This window comes from Onychomys torridus, chromosome 22 (genome assembly GCF_903995425.1).
Source record: "Onychomys torridus chromosome 22, mOncTor1.1, whole genome shotgun sequence".
Classification (NCBI taxonomy): Eukaryota; Metazoa; Chordata; class Mammalia; order Rodentia; family Cricetidae; genus Onychomys; species Onychomys torridus.
This window is the reverse complement of record NC_050464.1, coordinates 39,836,663-39,863,753: the sequence shown is the minus strand read 5'-3', so window position 1 is coordinate 39,863,753 and position 27,091 is coordinate 39,836,663. Positions and strand designations below refer to the sequence as shown.

General features: G+C 53.3%; 1 protein-coding gene across 5 annotated transcripts in view; it reads right to left on the bottom strand.

The window, feature by feature from the left end:
- The window catches only part of Kiaa1671 (KIAA1671 ortholog), a 141,281-nt gene that overhangs the window by 23,534 nt on the left and 90,656 nt on the right, over positions 1–27,091 (bottom strand). The window lies entirely within an intron of this gene.

Genomic DNA, 27,091 nt, shown 5'->3' with positions numbered 1-27,091 from the left:
TGCAGTGTTATAGATGACCACAGGTGTTCACTGCAGTATTATAAATGACCTGTGGTGCTCACTGCAGTATTATAGATGACCTGTGGTGCTCACTGCAGTATTATAGATGACCTGTGGTGCTCACTGCAGTATTATAGATGACCTGTGGTGCTCACTGCAATATTATGGATGACCACTGGTGTTCACTGCAGTGTTATAGATGACCACTGGTGTTCACTGCAGTATTATAAATGACCTGTGGTGCTCACTGCAGTATTATGGATGACCACTGGTGTTCACTGAAGTGTCATTTGTTAGACAGAAAAGCTGAGAAGAGCCTAAATGTCCAAAAGTCAGCGGGTCTGGCTGAACAAAGAGCCGTAACACCCACAAGTAGGTCTCATGAAGCTGACAAACAAGGCCTGTGCTCACAGGCCTGAGGGCCAGCCCCAGCCGAGGGTCGGGATCCAGGCACCAGAGTACCCGTGCTCAGTAGTCGCTGACCTGGCTGTCTGTAAGGACGGCATCTCATCCCTTCCAAGTGTGAAACTCAGGCCTGTCCAGAGCAGAATCTGGAGCTGGAGACGGCAGAACAAGTGAGGAGTGAGTGTGGGTGGAGGGTCCCGGGGTGAGCGGCGCTGGGCTGAGTCCAACCTCCGGATTCTGCAAGCAACTGGCAACTACCCCTGAAGCTCCACAGAAGGGAGGAAGGGGGCTTCCAGGGTCTGACTTTTGGGGCAACAGGATGAAGTGCAGAGAGGGAAGACAGAGAAGATTCAGGAACAAGAAGAAGGGGCAGAGTGGGGAGCAGCATCCACCTGCCCCTTCCGCAGAGCCTCTCTGCTCTCCAGGAACTCCAGGAGTCAGGGGGTAAAGGACGAGGCCTGTGAGAGCCTCAAAGGTGAGCACGGACGCACAGGCTCTGGGGCCCGAGAGGCAGGTTCCCTGGGATCTAGCAGACCCAGACCTTGGTCTGAGCTCCCTGGATCTAGAAGCTGTGTGACCTTGGGCTGGTCACTTTACCTCTCAGAACCTCAACTGTCCAGTGTCCAGGCTGGCAGTGTGAAGGCTGGTGGGTCACGGGGAGTGTGGAACACTATGACAGGCACATAAGAAATGCTCAGAGGTGACAGCCATCTTCAGTTCAGTGGGTTGAAGGAATTGCCTCTGAAGCCTAACAGGCTGGATGACTGAAGGGTTGGCTAAGAGCTTTCAGGAACTGGGCTGCTCTGGGATTCCTGGTAGGGATGGCAGGAGGCGGAGCTGCTGTGAAGCGGGAGGGGTTTATAGGAAGGGTAAGGCAGCAGTGACAGCAGCAGCAGCTTCCAGAAAACAACCTTCCCCCCACCCGCAGCAAGCTTGTGCAAGCTCATGAGGGAGGGCAGATCAGGCAGCAGCCAGGTGACAGGGCCCTCCCAGACTCCCACGACAAAGCTCTTCAAGACACCACCCTCCCACTCACAGGCAGCTGGAGGTCCCAGGCCTAAAACCATCCCGTGCCAGCTGGCCCCAGGACTCACTTAGGCCTGCCTCTGGCTGCTCCTCCCTGGAGCCATCCAGGTGAGAAGCCACACCACACCGGTTCCTGGATGCCTTCCCCACCTCTACACCTAGGGCCCAGGAGCAGTACCTGTGACCCTGCACTCCACCCTCCCTCCCAGCCGCTCCAAACCACAGTCCCTTCACATGCTAGTAAACTACCCACTTCCAAGCAAGCACATGGTGCCTACTCTATGCAGATAAACACGGAAGCTAAGCTATGTATGCAAGGGGAAAAAATGATCCAGGGGACTCTCCGTGGGCAGAAGGACAGGGTCACTCAGCTCCTAGGATCTCAAAGAGTCCCCTCTGTACTTGGTTCTCATTTTTAAACACCCACTGTCCCACATAAGACCCTTTCTTGCTGGCCTGTCTCATCAATGTGACACTTGAGGGTTAAAAAAAAAATCAAATTTGAGGAGCTGCAGAGATGGTTCAGCGGTTAAGAGTACTGACTGCTCTTGCAGAGGACCCGGGTTCAATTCCCAGCACCCACATGGCAGCTCACAACTGTCTATAACTCCAAGATCTGACACCCTCACATAGACATACATGCAGGCAAACACTAATGCAAATAAATTAAAAATAAATGAGTTAGTTTAAAAAAAAAATCAAATTTGAAGCTTCAAAATGTCTGCTCCAGGCAGGGGTGGGGATACACTGCCCACACCTCATTCCTAGAACTCCAATCCCAGGGGTGGTAACCACCAAGACACCGGGTCAGGAGAGTGAGAATCCAACCATGACGGCCTCCACACCACCTCGAGGGCTCCCAGGTGACAAAGGTAGCCATCTCAGGCTTGGAAAGGCGGAGGCTCAAATCATCCTTATAAGAAGCCAGGGCTCTGTCTGTGGCAAGGCTTTGCCAAGAAAACATGGTTGGGAGTGGTGTTCAGAGCTTGCCTAGCAGGCAGGAGGCCCTGGGTTCCAACTCGCATGCATGCATGCACGCACGCACGCACGCATGCACGCATTCATGCAAGCATGTGCGCGCACGCGCACACACACACACACACACACACACACACACACACTTACATACACATGCACAGGGGCTGGGGGAGTATGATTTGAGCAGCTTGTAGCCTTGCAGTAGCAGTTGAGGGACCCCAGCTCCAGGCCCTGCTCCACACTGGCCATGTTGCTTTGAGCACCTCTCTGAACCTAAACATGGTGGCAGTTACTAAAATTGTTATGTATGTATGTATTATTATTATTATTATTGTTGTTGTTGTTGTTGTTGTTATTTTCCCAAATTGCCCACATAAGACATTCCAGCCAGTGGGACATGGCAACCTGAGCAAGGTCTCAAATATGTCACTAGGTTCTGCATTCAGGAGCAGGACACAAGCCTCCACTGTGGGGGACAGTACTGCTCTCCAGCCTGGGTGCCCAGGACCTTGTTTTAGGCATGGGGATGTGGCTCAGCAGGTTATGGGGCTCCCGATGTTTGCAGGGAGCACTGGAAGCTGCCTTCTGCCTCTCTCCTGGGAAAGCACACGCTGGGGTCACTGGGGTTCCCCTTTCCCCACCACAAACGTCCCTGGGTACCAAGGCCATCATGTGTCCTGGGTGAGTCATGGTCACTGTCCCACCCAGGGAGGGCCTGGAATGGATGTGGTCCAATCTATGCCCCTGCTTGTCCCCACCCTGGGCCTCCAGCGCAGGGCTGGTTCTGCAGAGCTGTTTTTAACTCCCCCACCCAGAGCCGAGCTGGTGGCATTTCCAAGTCTTCCTCCAGCTCCCTATTTATAGACTGTAGCAGGCAGTAGGGCACTGCTTCCATTGATAATTAGAGAATCCACGTTGGGCCCCAGCCTCAGGGGGCCTGTGGCTGTCAGGTGGTTCCAGGGACCCAGGATCCCTCAAGGGAAGGACTCAATCCAGCCACTCCAGCACAAAGAATGTTAAAGCTGGGGTGGGGGTGAGGCAGAAGCCAAAAAAAGGGGGCTCTCCCTTGAATTTGGGGGTGTGGCCTCCTGTGGGAGACACACCCCAACTCTGCTTGGGTCTTGCGTGACACTGATACTGTCAGTCAGGTCATAGGTCATACCCTCACAGGGCTCTGGCAGGCCTGGCGAATCAATGCATACCCACACAGGGCTCTGGCAGGCCTGGCGAATCAATGGAGACTGTGGTGGGAGAGCCAGAGGAGAGAGGTTCTGAACTGCCTTGGGGGTGGGAATGGAACACCACACCTGTCTTTATCAACTTGACACAAACTAGAGACACCAGGGAAGAGGGGTCCTCAACTGAGAAAATGCCTCCACCTCACTGTCTATAGACAAGCCTGTAGGGCCTTTTCTTAATTAGTGATGATGGGGGAGGGCCCAGACCACTGTGGGTGAATCCATCCCTGGGCTGGTGGTCCTGGGTTCCAAAAGAAGCAGGCTAAGCAAGCCATGGGGAGCAAGCCAGTAAGCAGCACCCCTCCATGGCCTCTGAGTCAGCGCCTGCCTCCAGGTTCCTGCCATGACTTCCCTTCATAATGGACTGTGATGTGGAAGTGTAAGCCAAATAAACCCTTTCCTCCCGAAGTACAGACAGGTTAACTCACCTGCCCAAGGCCATAGAGCTTTCTAGTGGCAGCGCTATAGTAAACTCAATTCCAAAATGTCCTGCTGTCGGGACTCACAGTGGACACTGTGGGGACAGGGGGTGTCTGTGCTGGGGCACAGGACAGTCAAGGCAGATGATGATGTCAGGGCCCAGGCAGCACCTAGCAGAGGAGGGCTGGAGTGGATAAACAGAACAAAGCATCTCCCAGGGTACCGTCCACCTGACGTCATGTCACAGAGGGTGGAGCAGGATGTGCAGGGGAAAGCTTCTCACGGTACCCTGTTGGTTCCCTTCAAAGTGGATACCACCATTCCCTAAAGCCTTCCCATGACGGGCAGGCCTCCCCTCCACACCAAAGGCAGCTCGAACCCCAAGTCTTTCCCCTGCCACCAGAACTGGTGACCCACGGGGCTCCTATGTACCTATCCTAACCCTTTACACCATCTGTGTATCTACCAGACTCCTGGTTCACTGGTTCAATAGAAAGTGCCAGAGGCAGGGGCATTTCTGTCATAACCACTGTTGTCCCCACATCTTGACCTGGGTCTGGATCAGGAAAGCTTGAGATGATACAGACAGACCTCAGCACAGGACAGACAGCCTGCTTTGCACCTTCCCTGCGGTATTCCACACACTGCGCGGTACCCCACCCCGTTACACTGTATTGGAAGCATCTGCCAAGTGAGTGCTGTGAGCCATCTGAGATAGTGTGTTAGGCTATTTCCAGTGTAGGGGAGCCTCTTCCCTTGTTTGGGGATGTGGGTGAGGGGCCAGTAGGTAACTGAAACCAAACCCTCCACTGTCCTTCTCAATATTATGTTTTCCCCGCCCACTGATGCTGCTTGGGCAGGTAGTCTCTGGTCACATTAGCAGCACATGAGGCAGAGACTCCTAACTCGTCAAGCGCTGAGCGGACTGAGGATGCTCAGCTGAGGGCCACCCTCATAGGATGGAGGATGGGAAGGAATGATGGGAAACGCCGTCCTCTGGACGTGAATTTGCAGCAGCTGTGGTCACCTGCACACGACCAAGCCAGCAAGGACACTCCCAGGATGGCACTCACAGTCCTCAGTTCATTATTTAAAGAGAGATTGGGGTGTGGGGGGAGAACATGAAGTCAGTAGGAAGACAAGTTGGGGGTGGGGTGGGGTAGGAGTGGAAGATTTGGGGTGTGTTCAAGATACCGTGTATAAAACTGTCAAAGAATAAATAAAAGACATTCTGGAAAACAAAACAATATGACTGACCTCCCTGCCTGTGTTGGGAGGGTGTTCTAGACTTCCTACGGACTGTCCCCATGGAGGGTGACACTCTGCTCACCTCAAACAAACCTCATGGACCCAGAAGACATACCTCAAAGCCAGACCTCCAGGAAGCTGGCCCAGGCTAAGGGAAGGTGCTGAACACCCATGATGCATCCTGCCAAGGCTTGCCCTCCTGAGCGCCCGGCTAGCGGTGCACCCGGGGGTAAAATATTCTCATAAATCAGAACACCCGCCACGGAGGACTTCCTGTTGCTAGGCAACCCGGAGCTGCTGCAGTGCAGAGGCCCCTCCCCAGGGTTTTCCTGTGGGTGGTGTGCTGTGGTGGTAGGGCTGAGAAGGGTCTAGCCCAGTGCTTGCTTGGTCTCAAAAAGCTGCCTCCCGTGCACCCACCATACCTTCCCCACCTGACTACTCTTAGATGGGGATACTCGGGGCTCAAGAAGAGAACTTGAGTCTCACTCAGGGCCACAGAGCTAGGCAGAGCAGAATCGGGGTCTGGTTCACGCCCAGGCAACTATAGGCACAGGGGCAGCAGGGCTGTCCCAGAACCCACATCTGAATGAGAACCCTGGGTCACACACACAGGAAAATGAAAACCCAGTTCCACATGCCATCTCTTTAAATAACTACCATCTCCAGATGGCTCCAGAGAGGCTGGGACAGCTATAAAGGAGTCACCCCAAAAATCTGAAGAGTCAAATTTAGTTTTAAGGTTGTTTTTTTCTTACAATACTGAGGAGAGAACCCAAGGCTTAGAATATACTGGAGGAGTGTGCTCCCCACTGAGCTACACCCAGCTTAAGAGTTACTGTAAACTATAAATCTAGATCCAGCCACAAAGCACAGTTCAAAAAAAAAAAAAAAAAAAAAAAGGAAAGGAAAGAAAAGAAAAGACCTCATATAGCCCAGGTTGGTCTGGAACTATCTATGTAGCCCAGGCTGGCCCAGAACTACTGATCCCTTCCACCTGACCGGTAAGTGCTGGGATTGCAGATATACACAGCCAGTCCTGGCTCCCACCCCACCCAGAAGAACCCTGAGTTTACATTCAAACCACTGTTTCAGAAATCATCAAGATGCAGGGACAGTTTACTCCTGCAGCCCATGGAAACTCTTGGAAAGGCTTGAAGGAGAACAGCACCATTCTAACTTCCCACACAGCCACATCCTCACCAGAAGACGGTAACTCCATAAGAACTGCCATGCAGTTTATGGAAGCAACATGGAATACAGGCATGGACTCCCATAGTGCTCTCTGCCCAAGAGCCTTCCACGCCTGCCATTACACACAGATTAAACCACATGCCAACCCCTGAGCCTACCAAGACTCATTCACTTCCCCGAACCCCCTGCCTCACACACCAACCCACCACTGTCGACTGTGCATGGTGAATGCCAACATGACCCCATGATCACACTGTGGTGTGGGGGGAAGGGTGTGACTCAACCTTGCTGTCCCGCACTAGAGTGTCCTTGCTGGGCCAATAAAGCACATGACCTTCTGGGATAGCCACATGAGGAGGGACATTAGGGAGGTCCTGGGCTAGCCCTCAATGTTCCCCCCAAGGCAGCTGAACTCCATCAGTGGGGAAGGAAGACCGCTGCATAGGAAGGCAGCCATGTGACACTGTGGCCCCTCAGCAGATGGCCCAGATGAGCTGTGCCTGGATTCCTTACCACACATGCTTTGAGACAACAGTAGTGTCCTGTTGGAAGCCATGGAGGGCAGGGGGGGATTTGTCACACACAGTGGCTCTGTCTGGACTTCTCTTGGTCGCCATCTCTTTCTCTCATTCACCAGCCCCTGGCCACAAGCACAGCATGGTTTCACTAAGGGGTCTCACTAGCAGTACCCACATTGAGATGTCCCTTCCCCCAGATGCCTCCACCTTCACCCTGCCCCCAACCTGAGCACGTCCTGAGTGCGCGCTCGCTCACCACCCCACCCCCCCAAGGCGGCGGCACACAGCCTTGTCACAGGCATTGGTTAAGCAGAGGTGACAGGGACGCTGCTGTCCCCTATACATCTGGATACAGACAGCAGCAAGGCCGCTCTTCCAGAGGACAAGGCTCGGAAGAGGTTGTGCAATGAAATCAAGGCCACACGGCAAGTGGGTGGCAGAGTCAGCGTCCAAGGCTAAGGTTTGTCCTCCACCCCCATCACATATGCCCTTCCACTTCCTAGGGTCTCCCCAGCAATCAGGGCTCCTCCAGAAGCCAGCAACCCACTGGACCTCCATCTTCCCTAGGCCAGCCACAGGGAGGAGTCTTAACACTCCACCCTGAGATCTCTGAACCCCGCTGGAACCACCAGGAAGCAGAAATGTGTAGATTCTATGTCAGAGGCAAGTGACGTGCCGCGCAGAACGCTGGGTAGGCACAGGCCAAGAGAGCTCAAGGGGTGGATACAGGAGCTGACATGGGGTGAATGCAGGGTGTGGACAGGGGTGGACATGGGGAGTGGAACACAGGGATGACCTGGGGTGGGGTAGATTCAGGCCTGAGCACCCTCATGGATGTCTGGCTTTCTCTGTCACACCTTCGGGAATAAAGTGACAAAATATGTAAGTGGAGATGCAGGGCCCAGAGGCTGTCTGTGCACGCCTGACCTGGTCCCTGACAAGGCAGGGAGAGCCGGGGAGAGCCGGGGAGAGCCCTCCCTCTGACAAGGCAGGGAGAGCCGGGGAGAGCTCACCCCTCAGGCTCCAGCCTGCCATGGGGAAGCAAGGCTGGGACCTCTTCTGACTGATCCTGACAAACTGGTCAGAAGATCTCACTGGGACCACTGCCCTAGGTGAGGTCATGTGATGTGCACTAGCCAAGGAAACTCAATGGTGTCACTTAGGTCCCAGCTCCCGTACATTATTGCCAGCCATGGGGCTGTGAATTTCTCCAGGCAAGCTGTTCTCTAAACCGTGACACAGGACAGAGCCACAGCCACTGTCCACGGCGCAGAGTACCCAGGAAGCTTGTTTCCATTTTTAACGGCTAAAGCTTGGGGGATGCTTGTCACTGCAGCAAAAAACAGTCTTAACCTGACAGATACAAAGGCACCGTTTGAGGCAAGCACTTAGAAAACGGGCCAGTATGCATGGAGCGTGGACTAAGAGCCATCTGCTGGGCACACATAAGGCCAGGAGCTTTTGAGGGAAACATGTTAGAGGCAGCTGCGGCAGCTGAGGAGGTTTAGCTCGGCAGCCTTAGGCAGCCGTCACTCAACCTCTCCCATCTACGGTCTTCACTGTCAGGAACTGGGAAGAGGCTTGCAGGAGGATCGCTCTCCCAGGAAGTACCGGACAAGATTTGTCTTGCTTTGAACAGACCTCACTTGAGACAGAGAGAGTTAGTAACTGTCATTGAGCAGCAAGAAGAAAACAGAAATAGAAAAACTGACCAACTGGGCCTGGGCCCCACGCCCTGGCTCATGATTATCTGACAGGTGCCTCGGTGGATGGCTCTGCACTTCAGATGTCCCGCCCGTCTGGCCTCCTTGCTTCTGTGACTCAGTTACTGGGTATGGTCACAGCCTCAGAAACGCAGGCCCAGAAAGGGAGCAGTGGGGCACAACTCCACAGCCTGTCATCAGAGCTCCAGTCCTTCCCAAATGTTGGCGGGGGGGGGGGGGGGCGGGGACTGGGGATACCCCCTCCTCCCCCCCCCCCCCCCCCCGCTCCCACGGTACAAATGGGACAGTGCAGGCAGAAGCTGAGACTTGGTTTTCTCTGGCCTCACAGAGGGCTTCTGCCAGACCCACAAAGATATGCCAGCCTCACCCCAGATTCACCTATCTCTTCTACTCTGTAGAGACGGGACCAGAAATACCAAGCTCGGCTTGGAAGGGCAAGTGTGAGGACTCAGAGCCAGCCAGACCTCAGTTGGATGCCATGTGACCTGGGTGATCCATTCCATGTGGCCAGGCCTCTATGTCTTTACCCAGGAGAGAGTGCATGAGAATGTGAAAGGCATTCTACAAAGCCAGTGAGACGGATGCTTCATACCATCAGACTACAGCACAGGGGAGACACCCCAGGGACTCATGTTCCCTTCCCATCTTGTGACTTCTGTGCTCTGAGCCCCAGATGACCGTAGCGCCCGCAGCTCCGGGATGGTTCTGTGGTTTCCACTATGAGTTCCACCAAGATTCTGCAGCCTGCCTGCGGGCAGGTCGCTTGGCCCCTCTGAGCCTCAGCTCCCACACCTGCCCAGTGGTGTGATAACAGGTAGAAAAAGACCACCAGAGCAGCGTGTGGTGCTGGGCACACAGCTCAATCCGCACCAGCCGCCCTCATCCTGGCTGCGCTGCGCTGTGGCTGCAGTCTGACTCTCCCTGGGAAAGCGGGTGGGCAGCGTGAAGAGGAGGCTCCCCCCAGGAGGAAATGCTCTCTCTGTCCTCTTCCGGCACTGACACCTGTCAGACAGTCTTCTAAAAGGTCTTATTTCCCCAATTAAGAGGCGCTAATTAGTCACACGTCTGGCATCGATACTTGAGCCTGAAAAGTGGGAAGGAAATCTGAACAGTGTGAAGACAGCAGGAAAAACAGCAGTTGATGCTACTGGAGTCGCCCACAGCCATCCCCACAGCGGAAGGCACCGGACCCAGAGGCTGCATCCTTCGGAGCCACGGCAGGCAGGCCCAGTCCCCACAGACGGAACACACACGGAGCAGCCCGAGACCCACCCATGGCTGCTACGCCTTCTTCAGCTCCTGAGCCTACACGGTGTGTCCCTGTCGGTGGCCGACACTGGACTGTATAAAGGATGGGGAGGGGGGCTGGAGTCATCACAAACAAATGCCATCTATGTGGACAAGTCCCCGGGTGTGGCAAGAGCTGCTCCCCGGGACTGGTGTGGCACCTGTCAGGTGTGACAGGCTAGCCAGGATTAGAAAGATGTTTGGTGAATGATACTCCAGAATGCCGGAGCCACCTTGGCTCTCTCCACCAACCTGTGCGTGAGTCTGTGTATCCAGAACGGCGCTCTTCTGACCTAGGGAGAGACTGAGGCAGGCGGCTGGGGATGTAGCTGAGTTGGTAGACTGCTCTGCTTAATACATACACAGCATCTGAACCCAGACTCTCTAACACTCCATACACCAAATGTGATGGACGGAGCACGCCCAACATCCCAGCACCACAGAGGGAAGCAGGGTGTGGAGTCCAGGGTCATCCTCCACAGAGTAGTGAGTTCAGTGCCAGAGTGAGTTGTCTAAGATCTCTCCCTAGGAAGGAGAGACTGAGGGAGTAGAGGGAGGGAGGGAGAGAAAGAGGGTAGGAAGGGTCCAGCAAGTTGGCAGAAGTGTGAGCAGGGATGTACAACCTCACTCACCACACCACCTGGCTGCCCCCCCCCTCTGAGCCTGGGACCCCGACAGCCCCCTCACTCCCAGGGCCTTTGTGCTGGGGACAGAATGGAACTTCCAGCATCTTGGTCTGCCCCAGCACGGACAGTGAGCTGCTGGCTCTAGGGTCCCTGGGGCATGATTCGGCTCCAACAAACTGATAATGCTGAGGACAAAATTACCAGCCTTGAAAGATAATAAAGGGACAGACCCTGTGCAGTCACATGACTAGAAGAGCATGGGCATCTGCTTTCTCTGGCCTCTCTCTCAGCATGGGGAAATAGGTCCCACCCTCACAGCGTGGTCAACACACCCGACTGCCAGGCCCTATGGCCATCTCACTAATTAAACTCCATAGGTTTGCTTGATTTGGAAAACCTCCACTCACTTATGACAGAGTTCACCTGGACCCAGGCCTCACAGCTCAGCTGCCACAGTTCAATCTCAAATAGAGGGTTTGGGGTCGGCTACAAAGGGGTCATGTGACTCTGGCTGAGTCACCTCATTCTCTGGGCCTCAACTTGCCCCTAGGGACAAAGGGAGATATCGGGGAGTTTTCTCTGCTGGAGTCTCGGGGTCCTTTCGGGCCTGCCCACCTTGTCTGTTCAGGGAATCGTGAAACACATGACTGCAAGGACTTTTCCCTCTGCCCAGTGAAACCCGGGGAGGGCTTGTACAAGGCTGACTTTATATAGCTTGCAGAACAGGCTTTTGACGACTCCAGTGAGCTAGCTTTGAATGGGAAAGGTAGCCAGGGGCATTTCCTACAGTGTTTCGCAAGACAGCCCGCACAGCCAGACACATTTACACCCTCTGGTTTTGTTTCATTTCAGTTTGCTTTTGAGACATGTCTTGCTATACAACCCAGGCTGGACCCACCCACACTCAGGATCCTCCTGCATCAGCGTCCCAGGTGCTGGGAGCGCAGGTGAGTGCCACCACACTTGGGGCACCAAGTCCTACAGTCAATGCAGACTACTGAATCCTGCAACTTGGAAGCATGTGCCCACCCACATCAGCAACCTTGAGAAAGGACGCCTCGCAGCTGATGTATGTGCTCACTGCCGTGGGACACGCCCACTCAGGTCAGTGAACCCATCCACAGCAGCTTCCTCGGGCTAAGCTCTCAGGAGCCCAGAGCGCCTCAGGCAATCTCTGGAGATAGCTGGTGCACAGCTGCACCGTCAGAGGCTCTGAGATGTCCTGTGTTGAGATTAAGGCTTGACCAAGTGGTTCTTAAAGGGACCTCCTCTGCTATTCTTTTTTGACGGACCAGCTTTCAACAGATCAAGGGCTCCAGCAAAGACTTATGGGAAAGTTCCAGATTAGAAAAATGAAGGAGGGAAACCATAATGGCAATGCTCAATTGAGACTCAGGGGAGGGGTGTCCCTGATACCCTGAGGGAAAACTAGAAAAAAAAATCTACCTCGGACCCTCACTCCCCCTAGGAGGTCCCATCACACCCATCTCCTGTGTCTCCGGAGCCATCTTGCGGATAAGGAGATGAAGAACAGGACCTGCCCACAGGCACCAGGGTGTCAAGCTGCCTATGTGGGATTTGATCCTGGATCAGTGTTTACTCTGTGGAGTGTGTTCAATCTGCTTTGCCACCCCAGGGGGTTCAGGCTGCAGCCCACACCTGAGAACCGGGACCTTGTAACACAGCAGCAGCCACCTGCCGGGTCCCAGACTGGCCTGGGGAGTATGAACAGCAGCTCTCTCTCACCTACACTGCTGGGGATCCCTGGGCCACTCTCAATGACTTGCAAATGGAGAGAACAAAGCTTCCCCTGAGCAGTTTCTGAGGCCCCGTGTCTTACTGGGTTACACTGATGTCAGTAGTGGGATGCAGGAGGGAGCTAGTGTGTCTATTTCCCTCACAAAGGAGAGTCACAACCGCCTTCCTTCCCACCATCACTATATCGTCATAGTAACGGTGTGGGGGGAGTTCCCTGGGGCACTAAATAGCTTTCCAGACACCTGGTATCATCATCTTTAGGACAGCCCTATGGGGTTCTACCAACACTCTCTTCAGGGAGGAAGAGGCAGCACAGGGGGCCAACTTGACCTGCTGAAGGTCACAGAGATGCATGCAGCTCGAACGTGGACGCATGTTCACAGTCTGAGATGTGAGGTGAGGGCATTGAGTTGGGAGAAGGTCCTGTTCTACTTCGCGTCCCCAGCCCCAGCCCTTCCCAAGGACAAGCAAGGCAGGACCTGGGACCATAGAGAGGAAGGGCCCGCCCCACCTCCTCAGCGACTATTTTCCTGAGGTGACATCATCTCTGGCTGGTGTGAAGGGTTCTTCACCTGCCTGGCCACAGAACCATCCAGCCAGGGGCCTGGCTGGTGACTTCATCAACTGTCCCTTGGGCATGAATAGCCTGGAGACAGCTGTCCAGCCCCAGAGAAAGAAAATCTGACACCAAGTTGGAAGCAGTGGGGACCCGCTGAGCCCAGGACAATGCAGGCATGCGTGCTGGCACCCTGTGAACTTAAATCCCAAACCTGGGGTTTCTTTATGTCTGACTGGGCAAGGTGGTACCTCAAAGTAGTTTTACTTTGCATTTCCTTGATGACTAGGGATACTGAACACTTAAAAATCGTTACTGGCCATTTGTCTGTCTGCCTGTCCATGGGTCCTCCTCCTCCCCTTCCTTTTGAAAATTGCCTCTTCAGTTCAGTAGCCCATTTGCTGATTGGCAGTTTCATCTCCTTGGCAGTGACGTTCTGTAATTCTGTGTAAATTCTGGCTGTTAACCCCTTGTCTGAAGTAGGACTAGTGGAACCTTCCTCCCGTCCCGTGGGCTGTCCGCTCTGTTGGCAGTTCCCTTCACCATGCAGAAGCCTTCCCCTCATGAGGTCCCATCTGTTGACACTCGGTTCCTGCATGGTTGATGTTCTGTTCAGAAAGTCCCCGCCAACCCTAGTGTCTTGAGGAGTGTCCCTGTGTTTCCTTCCGCTTTGAATTCATTTCTGTACAATGTCACAGATCTAACTTCCTTCTCCTGCAGGGGGATATCCAGTTTGACCAGCACGTTGATTGAACGGGTCCCCTTTTGTTCCCCAACATTTGTTCTTGCCCTTTTTATCAAATCATGTGGGTAGAGCTCTGTCGGTTCATTTCTAGGTCCTGTGCTCCATCCTACTGGTCTACCTGTCTATTCTGGTGCCTGTACCAGCTGCCTTTGTCACTATAGCTCCGTGGCATAACTTGAGGTCGGACATTGTAACACCTCCATCGATGTCCTTACTCCGGAGGATTGCTGCGGCTCTGCTTCCCTGGTTCCACGTGAGTTCCTGTGTTGTTTTGGTTTGGTTTGGTTTTCCTAAATCTGTGAACGTGGAATTCAGCCAGGTATTCCACTGAACCTGTGGACCAGTTTGGGTAGTGCAGCCATTTTTTACAATATCACTTCTGCTGGTGCAGAGGCATGCCAAGTGCTCCTGTCATTTAGCATTATATTTGATTTCTATTTTCAGTGTCGTGAATTTTTCATCGTAGGGCCCTTTTTCTTCTTCCATTAGGTGTATTCCTAAATAATGTACTTCTGGAGTTATTTTCAATAGGATATTTTTCCAAATTTCTTTCTCTGAGTACACTGTTGGTGGGTTTGAAGCCTACTGACTATTTTAATTGAATTTGTAACCTACTACGAGTATTTGTTAGGTAGGGGAGTTTTCTAGAAGATTCTATAGGACATCCAGTGGGCAGTAAACAACAAGGCATGTCTGGGTCTGTCCCAAGCCTTGGGTCTCTAGGGCTGAAGAAAGCTGCCAAGGACCCTCTGCTTAAGCCCCTCATGCCTTCCAATCCCCTGTCTGATGGAGGGATGGTAGTGTGCTGAGGAGTTTCCACTTCCCGTTTCCTCTTTCCACTCTGGAAGAATTCTTTAAGGGACATCCTAGTTTGGGCTTGGTGGGAAGGTGTGGGGTTGGGGCCTGGAGGCCCCCTCTCTCTTCTAACCCTTCAGCCCCACACTCCTCACATCCTACATGGTAGGCACTGTGGGCCTCAGAACCTGTTTCCCCAGGAGGAGGACAGATATCCACGAACCGTGACTTCTCACCCTCCTCGCTGACGGCCTGTGTCTACCCAACAGGACCGTCCCTCGTCCTCAGCCTGTGTGGAGTTCTCCTGAAGTAATCAACTGAACGACCACAGCATGGAAGTGCAGCTTGCTCATTTAACATCAGCGGACAGAGTTGGTGACAATAGCTCATTGGGTTGACGCTCGGAGTTCTGAAGTCACACGTGGTGGCGTCTGAGTGCACACCCATTCATTCATTCACTCATTCATTTACTCATTCACTCAAGAGCAATGTTTACAGCACTCCAGGTCAGGAGGATAAACTGGAGACCAACCTCCAGAGGGAGAAGAATGCTCCAGATCTGGGAAACCAGAGGGCTTAAAGTTCTCATTTTTTTCTCCAAATTGAAAAGCCTGCATAATTCTGCAGATGTCCTGGAGTTTGATTCAGTAACTTGTGGATGGAAGATTCACTGGAAGCTCACTATGTGGTCACTAAATTTACATTGCTGTTCAGTTTTGGGAGCATCTGAGCTATCCAGGTCCCCTGTAGGAAATGTGAAAGAAAAGCACAATAGAACCGGGCTTGGGGAGGGGTTGTTCTTGTTCTTGTTCTTGTTGATTTTACGATCAGATGGATTTTTATTTGTTTCAAAACAACATAAACATGTAGTCAATAAGCGTATTTGAAAAGGACCATTAAATCAAGGAAACTGGGATGGAAACTTGCTGTACCCAGGATTTGAGCAAATTCAGGAACCAAAGGGAAATGTCCTGAGATGACATTTGCATTGTCAACCTCTATTGATTGTTTTTACAATAAAAATATTTTGCAACTTAAAATTAATAATAATAATAATAATAATAATAATAATAATAATAAAGAGTGCTCCAGATCTTTAGAAGGTAGGTCATGTAGGTATACACATCTGTCAAAATCCATCAAGCTATCTGGGCAGTGGTGGCGCACGCCTTTAATCCCAGCACTTGGGAGGCAGAAGCAGGAGGATCTCTGTGAGTTTGAAGCCAACCTGGTCTACCTAGAGAAACCAGGGATGCATAGGATAGATGTACAGGGACACACACTCGCCCCACCCCTCAAAAAGCTAGGCATTTTATCTCGTGTAAACGATATCTTCAAAATACTGACTTACATATTATGTATCTGTTGATAACATTCTGACACATGGCAATCATACATGGCAATGAATTATAAGCTTAGCTGTGGCCTGCCCATAAAGGAAGGCATACTGTCCCCAAGAAGAAAAGGGGACAGGCTCTCCCCTCAGCCCACAGGCCTCTTCCACTCTTCAGAGCTCACTTTCCTTCTTTCCTGTCACTCTCTCTCTTTTTTTTTTTTAAAGATGTACTTATTTTATGTATATGGGGTTTTTTTTTTTTTTTTTTGTGTGTGTGTGTGTGTGTGTGTGTGCACACACACGTGCGCGTGCACATGCACGCTCTTCCTGTGTATAGCGCCTATGTAGACAGAAGAGGGTCCGATCCCCGGGAACTGGAGTTACAGATGGTTGTGAGCCACCATGTGGGTGCTGAGATCTGAGTCCCCCACACGAGCAGCAAAGGCTGCTGAGCCGTCTCTCCATCCTTCCCCGTCCTTAAAAAGTCGTTTCTATTCCATGCCTAGCTTAGGGGCATGACTTCCTACCTCCTGGTGGCTGCTGGGATTTTCACTTAATCCACACTATGGTTTTTCTCTTACACACTAGTAAAATTGTCCTTGAACTTCAAACAAAAGAAAAGTAGTGAAAAGAAAGGAGGTAAGAGAAGGAACAGGCTGGGACCCAGGAAGGACTGGGACGTGTCCTGCCCGAGTCACACGGGAGGCTGCTTACCTGGGAGCTGCTTCCAGAGTGGGCCTGGCTCACTCGCCAGCTTTACCAACTGTCAGCAAAGGAAAGGGGCTCTCCTGAATATCTAGGGGGCATAGGACATAGTTGCTCAGAAATGCAGCTACAAAAACTCAGAGGGCCTGAGGCTGTGGCTCAGCTTAGAGCTCTTGCCTAGCATACTGGAGGCCATGGGCTCCATCCCAGTACTGTAGAAATGAACAGTCACCAACCCAAGGACACTGGCCACTAAGGGCGACCCCCCCCCTCTCTTTTGGTTCTCTCAAAGGTCAGGAAGGTAAGGTCATGCTCCAGTAACACAGGAGCACAACCTGGCACACAGAGTAACACAGTAACACAGCAGCACACACACACCACCACCACCACCACCACCCCCAGCACACAGAGCCTCTGCATGGGCTGCTTGCACGAGCTACCCAAGCACACAGAGGCTGCAACGCAAATCAGTTCCGAGAAAGCTAGAACCTTCCTTGGACAACAACACTCATGAATTTGGGAAGAGGAACCCACGGAAAACCCAAGTGGTAGTGGTGGGGGCAACTGCCAGGTGGGCTGCAACAGGCTGAGTGGATGGGTTAACTCACTCCTGTGCCCAAATAGTGGAGAAGAAAAAAAAACTTGATGGAGGACATGGCCGTCTTGGCTCACAGTTCAGGGGACGCAGTGCACGGGAGGAGGGTAAGGCAGCTCCATGGTGGGAGCCGATGCCTGCTCACTCCTCAGCTGAGCAGCGGACAGTCAACAGCTGGGAATGCCACAGCTCAGTTCACATTCTCAGTCCTTCCTTTTTATCCAGTCTATGGCCCCAGCCCCGGGAAGGTGCCCTCCACATTCAGGACAGAACTCTCTTCTCCGTTAGCCCTCTGTGGAAGCATCTCCCCGACATCCCCTGGGGTGTGCTTCACAAAAGTCCCTAACTGTTCTTAATCCAGTCAAGCTGGCCACAACATCTTCCTGGACTCTGCCTCAACAACCACATTCCCAGGAAGAAAGCACAATTCCTCTGAGCCCAGGCCCTGTGCCGGACAATCTGAGATTTCATTCATTCTTTCATTCGTTCACTCACTCACTCACTCACTCACTCACTCACGTTTTCTAAGTGATATCATAGGAGTGGCCAATACTTCTCAAAACTGCTCTGTGGTCCAACAAGAAGCTGGAAGCCAGGTTACAGTGACGCGCACCCTTTATCTCAGCACTCGGGAGGCAGAGGCAGGAAGATTGCCACAAGTCTGGGACTAGCCTGGTCTACATAGTGAGTTGCAGATCATCTCAAAGAAATAAGCAAGAGAATCGCTAGACAGATTGGGAGAAGGTACCGAAGCCTCCGTGACCAGAGCAAGAGTAAGGCCACCTCACACCCTGTTTGTGCATCCCTTCATCAGCTCCAACCTTTTCGTGAGGTTGTGGCCAAGACAGCAGCACCTCCTGCAGTAACGTCCTCCGTGAGGGCTGTGACCAGTCCCGTCCCTAATGGAGCTCCGGGGCCTTAAACCGCGTGGCCTCATCAAACTGCGTGGCCTCAAACCCGGTGGCACACAGCAAGTACTCAACAAACACCGACAACTAAAGGGCACGTGTCCATCCTCACCCGTGGGTCTGGCTACATAGGCGTATTCTGTGACCCACTCGGCACTTTACACTGTGTTCTGTGGGGCTCTGTCTAAGAGGCCCTACCAGTTCCTATCTCTCCCCTAAAGGGCTTGTATCCACTCCTGAGCACAGAAAAGACCTCCAGGACAGGCTGGGACACATCTGCCACCACCCTGCCCCAGCTGGGTACAGAGATTCTCTGGATGAGTCTTACACACTGATGATCAGGCAGCCAAGGAAGGGCGGGGAGGGGGCAGAATGGACAGATGACCCTGGCGGGGGGTGGGGGCTGGCACTAGCCCAATGACACCACTACCTGGGTCCCTCTTCACTTTTCTCCTGGCTCTAACACTGAGAGTGGTGTCCTTATGCTGGTCAAACAACATTTTTTAAGTAGGTTGAGCCTTGAAATGCCAGTGGGGCCTGTGGCCTGTGCGCCGTTGTCAAGGGTGTGTAGTGGTAGGGAAATCTTGTAAATGCCTAGAGAGGAGAAAAGTTCCAGCCCAGAGTCTGGGAGAGGGGCGCAGGGTAGGTGAAGCCATGTGGGACTGACACCAGGTCTATGCTGGCAGCTCAAACTCTCCACTCAGAACTAAGGTTCCCTTTACAGATGGGGAAACTGAGGCTCAGGATCTGGTGCAAGATTGCAGACAAGGAGAGTAGGAAACTGGACCTGAGCTGGCTCACTGAAGACACTCTAACAGTCACCCCACAGTGCCCAGCTACAGGTGGGAAACTGAGCCCCAGAGCCAGCACTCTGGCAGGGAGAGGAGTGGATTCAAGACGGTTCCCACTGAGCAACGCTTCTCACTGCTTCTCCAAGGCAGCAAGTGTGTTTCATCTTCAGCTCCCCACACAGCCGACTACAGGGCTGTCCAAGCAGGAGCTCCACAGAGGCCCTCTGTGCTCAAATGGCTACGCGTGGCAATGGAGAAAGCCCCGAGTCCATCCAGGAAGAACTCCTGCCCAAGCCCCCGCCTTGAGCAGTATTTGCTCTGGCTCCTGGGGCTTGCTTAAAACCTTTATGGATAATAATAAAACCATGTACTCATTACCCTGTGGGCGGCTCTTCAAACCCAGCACCAGAGGTTCCAGAACCTTCCTGGCTCTTCATGCCAAGATGTCTGCTGAGGGTGGAGAAGGCAGCTGCCTCAACATGGTCCCCGAGCCCTCCCAGTTCTCTCTCCACAGTAAAAGGCAAATATCTTGAAGAAAAGAATAGGTTCCCTGCTACGGAGCAGATGCAGATGTGGAGCTGCAGGTGTGGCCCGGAGGCCCTGCAGAAGAGCTGGTGAGAGAGGGAGTTAATTGCTTTGGTATAAAGCAAATATGTGCATGTGAAGCCTCACAGCCCAGAGTGGGGTCTCACAGACTGTTAAAGGCATTTGCAATGCTAGGGGCTGGGCTTGTCAGCCTCTTGTGTGATATGGGGGTAACTCGTGGTAATCGTGATAAAAGCCACACTTTTGCTGTATGCTTTTGGCTAAGTCTCCTGCTCTCTCTAGGCTCTGGGACCAGCTTCATCATGGCTCCACTTATTGCTGGAGGAAGGTGCTTTTCCAAAGAGACTCACCCCAAATGATACCAGGAGCCAGGTTCCTTCGCTAAAAGTCAGAATGCTCCCAGAGCAAAAAACTATGGCTTTGCTCCGGGTCGGTAAACTGAGGCTATGTGACCAGCCAGAGCCCAGCAGGGACTGGAACCCTCCTCATCTGCCAGCTCCTCCATGGGACTCTGAAGATCCACAATGATGGTTCTCAGGAAAGGTCACTTTTCTCTTCCAGACTTGGGAATACCTGTGTCTGTCAAAACTGGGGGTGAGAGCTGGGCATAGTGGTACACACTTGTCATCCCAAGACTCAGGAAGCTGAGGCAGAACGATTACTGTGAGGTCAAGGCCAGCTTGGGCTACAGAGAGCATAAGACCCCAAGGTTAGGTAGATATGCCACCAGCATCTGGTGGACAGAGACCCAGAGTCATAGGCAGCATGCAACGGACAGGACACCCTAAGATTGGAATCATCTAGCCCCGGTGTGAGCAGCCAGCCACCTCATGTTCCCGCCATGGTGCCTCACCACCACGAGACAGGCTGCACCCTGGAACTGTGAACCAAAAGGAACATGTCCTGCCTTTTAAGTCAGGGATTTTGCCACAGCTCTGAGAACAGTGACTAAGACACCGCCTCATGGGGCCACCCCAAGAGTACAACAGTCGTCCGCTTAGGTCATGGTCACCTGAGACGCCATGAGCTAGGACATTTCCCCACCTGTTAAACAGCCTGGCCTCCGGCTCCACCTCTTAGACAGACAGAGCATGCGGCAGCCCAATGGCATCCCAGCCTCAGGTGCAGCTCTGTGGAGAGCCACTGGGCCACCTCAAAACTACGTGACTGACCGAGAAACACACAACTCTGTCCTGTCTGCCTGTCACCGCGGCCCCACATGCTACAAGAGGACTGGTATAGCATGCAAGTGGGGACACTGGTGGCACCGCCATCCTCCAAGCTGTGCTAAGTGCATCTCCAGGACACTGAGGCAGACCTGTCCATAGCTAGTGACAAAGTCAGGATTCAAGCTGAAAACTGAGCGAAGGGAGAACCAGGTTGAGGCTTTACCTTGACCAGAGCTGGACTCCAGCCTCAAGAGGTAAACCCTGAGGTAGTCACTCCTCAAATGTCCCCCGATTTAACTGGTTCCACCTGCACCCCATTTTCTCTCAGCCAAGACAGGTCAGCAGGAAACACCAGATCAGTGATTGTAAAAGAAAAACAAACACTTTTCCACAGACTGTGTCTCTTGTCCTTTCTTTTTCCCTTTTATTTTTGGCAGTGTCTCAGGTATCCAAGGCTAGCCCCAAATTCATTATAGCCAAGAATGACCTTGAACCCTGACTGTTCAGCTTCCCCTCTCCCATGTACGCAGGATGTGTGACACCACACCCAGTCTGTGCAGTGCTGGGACTGGAACTTGGGGCTCGGGGCATATCTAGACAAGCACTCAAGCCACTGAGCCGTATCCCAGCCCAGACTTCACAACTTCCAATCCCTTGTAGCATCTGCTGCAGGATCTCCCTTTCCAGGGGCAGGACGGTGGAGCAGGAGTCCCTGCCCAGAGACAAGCCACACCCCCCTAAGGCTCTCCTGTGTGGTGAGTCCATATATATATATATATATATAGTGCCTCTCACATACCTGATGAACGTGTGAGCTAAACAGGGCAATGGGCACTTTGGATGCAAGCAATGCACTCTGCCCAAGCAGCAGGTTGCAGCTACCTCCTCAAAGAATGGCTTGCTCAAAGGCCTCTGGGACCCTGAATGCAGGCTGCTACAGGCACAGCCCCCTTCACGAGCAAGAACCCTGGAGCTAAGGAAGGCAGCCACTAAAATGGACCCTGGGTAGGTCCCTTGACCGTTCCTGAGGGTCTAAGTGAGAAGTTTGTATTTGTTACCTAGTATACGACAAACCGCCTCAGCAACCGTTCACGCTGTTTCCAGAACTACAGATCAAGGAGGACAGTTGAGGAGTGACTACCTCAAGGTTTACCTCTCCAGGCTAGAGTTTAGCCTGGGACCCGGCTCTCAGGTGCACTCTCACAGCCTTGGAAGAGCCAGTCCCCTTGTGACGGGTTTCCAATGCCCTGGGGGCCTCTCTGTAAGGTTGCTCCAGGATCCTCCGGGCATGCCAGCTACTTCTGAGATTAACTGCTCCAAGACAGAGGATGGGGAGGGGGAGTTGGAGCCTGCGCAAAAGCACATTTCAGACTCGGTGCGGGTGTGAAGGACCTAGCCGGTAAGCAGGGACACGGGGACAGGGGTACGGCAAGGCTGGAACCCCCGGGCTGCCCTGCCGCTGCTGGCCAGTGTGACGTGACAGCTCTGACAGCAGCAACCCTTTATGAAGCCCTACTATGTGCAGGACACAGTGGCAAGCATGCACAACCTCCAGGTAAGTCATCTCAGACACAGCTTCAGAGCGAGGTAGAGACCCTACTCGGCAGGAGTGGAAACTGAGGCAGAAAGAAACCACGCTATCTGCCTACCTCTTCGGCTGGGAGGCAGAACCAGAATCCAATGCCCAGCCCCCAGTTCCCCGACACCTCAGGGCTGGCTGCTCCACCCGAGGCAGATGGGACTTTCCTAGGAACCGGCAACTGAACAGTGTGTTTGTCCCCTAAGAGAAGGGCCTCTGAGAGGGCTTGTCTCAGCTCACGGTTTCAGACTGTCATGGTGGGAGGTTCTGTGCACAAAGTGGCTCACCTCACAACCCAGGAGGCAGAGAGCCCGGGTCATATCACCTTCAATCTCCTGCTCCCAGGGACATGGCTCTGCCAGCCAGCTCATGTCCCCTAAAGGTCCCACAACCTCCCAAAACTGTGTCACCAGCTGGGGACCAAGGAAGGACTCAGACATATGAGTTCAGACTCAACCCCTACCATTGCTAAAAATTAGATTAGAAACATAATTAAATTAAATTATTTGAGAAGATAATCGCTTGCTTTTGCTGTTCCTCCTGATGGACTCACTAAGCTGCTAAGGCTTTGTCCCCTGAGAGCCTGATGGCAGGTCTGCACCACCACACCCTTATTGTTGAGTGCTGGGGATTGAACTCAGGTCTTTGCACATAGTGGACCAGCATTCTACCAACTGCTAAAATCCTAACCTTTGTTTCAGGTTTTTGAAGCAGGGTCTCATGTAGCCCGGGTTCGCCTTGAATTCCTTACATAGCCAAGGATAAACCTGAACTCCTGATCCTCCTGCCTCTACCTCCTGAGTAGCGGGATTAAAAGCATGAGCCACCATGACCGGAAATCTACGGTCGTCTCCTCATCCTTTACATGTGTACTGTGAAGATATTCCAGAAGAGAACATTTCCAGCCGGTGTTCAGCGGCTGTGCCCAGAGGACTTGGAACTTGGGAATGACTACCCGTAGGAACATGCAGTGCTGCAGACCAAGGCGCACGCAGCGCTGAAGCCAACCTAGTATGAGCCGCGCTCATGGTTTCTTCATGCTGCCCAAACACCACGTTCCCAAACACCACGCTCCCCGAGACACGGAACATTCCAGACTTCCTTCCTGATATGCCTAGCTTCCTGCAGAGGAAGCAACTGGCCTTTGTCTGAATAAAACATCTCATCTGTGGAGTTGCTGAAGGAGGGAGGAAGTGAGAGCCCCAGGGGCCTCGGAGACAGGCCAGAGAGGCCAGAGCAGCCACAGGCCACCACTGCGGCCTTCCCGCAGCCCCAAATGGGAAGACACCCAAGTGTCCAGACAGACGGTGGGTAACGGAGCCCACAGACACCCGGGCTGCAGGGCACCTGGGGGCTAGCTCAGCTCCCTAGAGCCATGAGGACCATTCCATTTCTTTAAGGCAAAGAGACAGAGGCCAGGGGTTAGCTTGGGAGAGGAAAGGAAAAAAAAAAAAAGACAGGAAGGAAGAGGCTCAGATGCCAAGTGGATTTCATCCGAGGGAGGGGGAGCGGACTTTGTTTTTTCATGTGTTCCTGTATTTGCCACATGGAAAGTGAACACACCCCACTTTGGGGGCAGGGAGATCAGCAGGGGCCCAGCAGCTCCCAGGGGAGCAGCCAAGTCCTTTGTCCTACCGCAATGTAACTCCAGAGGCACCTGCTCTGGGGCCCAGCCTTGGGCCCCTCTGGGTCCACAAAGGGACCATTGTTCTCTACCGAGTGACATCATTCCGCAGCCAGGACGGGTGAAAAGAGACCTGAGGTTGGGAGGGGCCTAGCCAGAAGAAAACTGTCGGTCCCATGGACAAGTGACATCATGCCAGTCCTGAGGTGCAGCTGGAAGCCTGGATACATGGCAGGGGGGCTCTGGGTGGGAAGTGGCAGGAGAGCGAGAAGGAAGGGCTACGTGGCTGAACTGATACCTCTGCGGGACCAGTATCCAGGAGAGATGCAAAAACCGTGCCTGCCCGGTACATAGTAGGTGCTTAAGAAATGCAATGTGTCTGTATCTGGTACACAGAAGGCATCCAATAGAAGACGCGACACTCATGCTGGGAACACAGGAGGTGCTTAATAAGTAAATAACTAAGTCTGCTCTCATCCAACATTCCACACAGGCCCACACTGATGAGTGCACACTCTGGTCCCAAACCTTCAGAGAGAGTGTGACTTAATACACCCTCGCCAGCAGTCCCAGCCCCGCGTGGCCAGGCCCTGTCCATCTCCCAGTCCCACTCACTGTGTCACAACCACCTGCCTTCTGCAGCTCTTCCTGCACACCAGCCTCAACCCTGCCATCCAACGCTCCTGCCTCAGGCCTCCTTGGCACACTGAGCATCACCTCACGACTCCCTACCCATCCCCGCTGCCTCCTGGAGCTCCTCTGCGCTTCTTCTGAGGCCAGAACAATGAGGGAGGTCACCCACTCCCCAGTTGGTTTCTTTCCTAAGCCTGTTTCTAGTAGCCTGGAGAGGCAGAGATCAGTCAGGTAGCACCTGACTGGGAGGAGTGGCCCCTGACTGGTAAGATCTTCTCTGGCGCGTGCTCACCTGCCTCTCCCAGGGCAGACCCCAGACTTTCCATGTCCTAAAGCCCATGCTCCTTGAGCCTTGGTTTACTCCAGGGCAGAGGCAAGGACTCAGGGTGGAAGGGAGGTAGGGCCAGACCACAAGGCAAGAAGTCATGGCTTCCCGGGCCAGGTGAGGCAGGGGATGACCTGGCCCTCAGGCTGCTGGACAGACTGTATCGGACAGGAAGGGCCTGGTGTGGTGGCCAGGACAGTGGCCCCAGGGAGGCAAGTGTGTTCCACTCAGAAATAAAGGTCTCCACAGATCAGTTAAGCCAGGGACTTGGAGGCAGGGTCACCCTGGGTTATCCAGGTGGCCTGGGAGTGTCTTAACTGACGGGCTACCACCACAGCTAAGGGCAGCCTGGGCAAAGGTGGCGGGCTCCAGACCTGCGCGCAGGGGCTTGCCTGGAAAAGTACTCAGGAAGGGGCTGGCTCTGCACTGAGATGGGGATGCAGAGATGGCCGTCTCCATGCCATCCATGCTGGGTGAGAGCATCTAGAGCTGACAGAGCGTACCCGAGGCTGCGAACAGACCACACAAACGCTGCACCAGCTTACATGGGGGACTTGAGCATCTCAGACTTGGGTACCGTGAGGGTTCCAGAACCTGTCCTCACAGCTGGGAAGGGATGGCTCCTACAGTAGGAGGTGGGCTCAAATCACAGGGGATCCCAGTTGACAGATGGGAAGAGTGAGGCAGTAAGGGTTGGTTTGACCTGGATAAGGTCATCAGCCCAAGTCCACTTCAGCTTTGTGCAACATGCAGAGTTCTCCTAGTCAGCCCCCTCCACTGCGTGCGTGCAGGCACACATACACACACACACACACCATACACATACACACATACCATACACATAACACACACACCACACACATACACACCACACACAGACTCATTCTCATTCTCATTCTCTCTCTCTCTCTCTCTCTCTCTCTCTCTCTCTCTCTCTCTCTCTCTCTCCCCTTCTCTCTCCTGGTTCTTTCTCATGTCCAGGCCTCCTGAGACTGACACCCACGTGTATGTCTGTGTCCCCCAGGCCCCCATTCTGTCGCTCCCACCCACCCCGGGTTCTCTGGGCCTCTAAGCATCCAGCCCCCCCTTTCCCTGCGCAGTGACCCTTCCTGCCTCCCTCCCGGCCTGGACAAAGCATTGTTTTATTTTCTTCCTTTCTTATCTGGGACAGCTAGAGGCCAGCCACCAGCCAAGGACTCAAGGCCGGCTTGGGGAGATATTTCCAGCAGGCTGCCACAGATCCTCCTGTAAACACAGCTCGAGGGCCTTTTCTGGATGAACAGAGATGACGGAGATGATTGAGATTAATCCTGTGGAGGACCAATGCCTGAAGCCCCACCCCCGCCTGCCTACACATTCTGAGGCTTTAGGAAGCTCCCACCCATAAGACAAATATTTAAGTGAGGTTCAGAGTGAAAGGGGTGTGTGTGCAGAGTCTCTGCTTTGTTGGAAACCTCTGAAGGCATGTAGAGAGAAAGGACTTGGTTGTCACTCATACGAGCCACACAAAGCCCAGGTGTCACACCCACAGCTTCCCATTTCTCGAAGGGGAGAAAGAAGGTCCAGAAAGGGCAGAGGGCCTTGGCTTACCCAAAGTTGCCACCTGGGATCCAACCTCATGCAGGAGGATCTGTCGCAAAACACAAAGCCCCACACCACACAGTAGGACAGCTTGGTACCCAAAAGGTTGACAAGTGCTCACCCACTATGTGCCAGCAGGGTACTGATGGCACACTCCATCTCAGAGCAAGAGCAGGGTCCCCTCACTGGACAGAGGGAAACTGAGATTTGAGAATGGGTTGAGCCCATGCCAGCCTCACCTGCCACACAGCAGAGGCCAACCATAAGTGGGAGGGACCTGGAAGCCCACACCAATTCAGCATGTCTTTACACCGCCAGGTGTCCCCTGTGACAGTGAGGGGCTGAACTCCGTGTCAGTCACTCATGCACCTGCGTGGTCACCAAGGAGGCTGGCCTGTCACTGTGTAAGCACGATCCACAGGCACAGAGATGTAGAACAGTGTTCAAAGTCACATGGCTCCTGAAGGATTGGGGCAGAGGGCAGGGAACAGAGCCAGTGTCCCCAGAGAGAATCCTGATGAGCGGGTCACAAGAAGAATGGACAGGGCCCGAAGGAGACACAGACAGAGGAACGGAGACACACAGAGAGAAAGATTATCTTCCTTCAGCCAAGTTGCACCTTTCAGAGAAGGATGGGGTCCCAAAGGAGTGCAGTCCCTGACACAAGGAAGCACCCTCACCCATGTGAACCTCCTAGCACGGCTTCTGGCCTGGGTGAGCCCCTGCCTGGCAGCTCTGTCACTCGGGCCAGCAGAGGAGAGCTAAGTCCCTGCAGCTCTGGGGG